We start from the raw sequence: 822 nt of genomic DNA, 5'->3' as shown, positions 1-822 counted from the left end.
AGATTGGGGCAATAGCCCAGAAAATCTCGCACAAAGCAGCCGAAGATGACCTGCTGGAAGTCTGTTGAACAACATCCCCCAGACAAGAGGTGAGGTGACTCAAACTGAAGTTGAAACGAAGACTAGAACTGTGACAGTGACGGGAGAACACACACACACCCGTCACAGGAAGAAAAAATCGAGGCAGCTGGCTGGCGTAGATTCGACGCACTCAAACCAGAAGTAGGTCCATACGACGCCTGCATCCTCGAACCAACAGACATGGCCAGCAACCCAGACGCAACAGGATCGACGTTTCCACGGTTCCAGAGGAGGATGTAGAAGGTGGTAGAAAGTGAAACCGTGGAAAAGTATGTTTGTACCCATAAGGTTTGCCAGAAATATATCTAAAATAGACTTGCTTGATACCAGTTTGCTCTAAACCAAATAAAAATGTGCTAATGCAGCAATGATAGATAAACTTATATGAAAAGAATATTTACTCAGATTTTCAAAGTGTGATTCTGCTTAAATAAAAACATGTAACTTTACTTAGAATAGAAGTATGATTTTGCAATAGATTAAAAAACTGTATTTTTTACTTAAACTTTAAAGAATAACTGTTTAGACTTAAAATGTATTTTTTCCTTGAATTTGATAGAATGTTTAATCAAAAAAATTTAAGTGTTTTAATTCAGCTTGTATGTCATGTTTAATGAATGTGCTTAGAATAAGTATAGAGGAAAAAGCTTGTAGTTCATGTGCAGGTCTGAGTTCAAAACAAGGTCACCGGAAAAAAAAAAAAGGAGAGACGAAGACACTTGGTCGTGTCGGAGCGCAATA

Source organism: Sardina pilchardus, chromosome 16 (assembly GCF_963854185.1).
Source record: "Sardina pilchardus chromosome 16, fSarPil1.1, whole genome shotgun sequence".
Lineage (NCBI taxonomy): Eukaryota > Metazoa > Chordata > Actinopteri > Clupeiformes > Clupeidae > Sardina > Sardina pilchardus.
The sequence above is the reverse complement of the archived record's forward strand: the minus strand, read 5'-3'. Positions refer to the sequence as shown.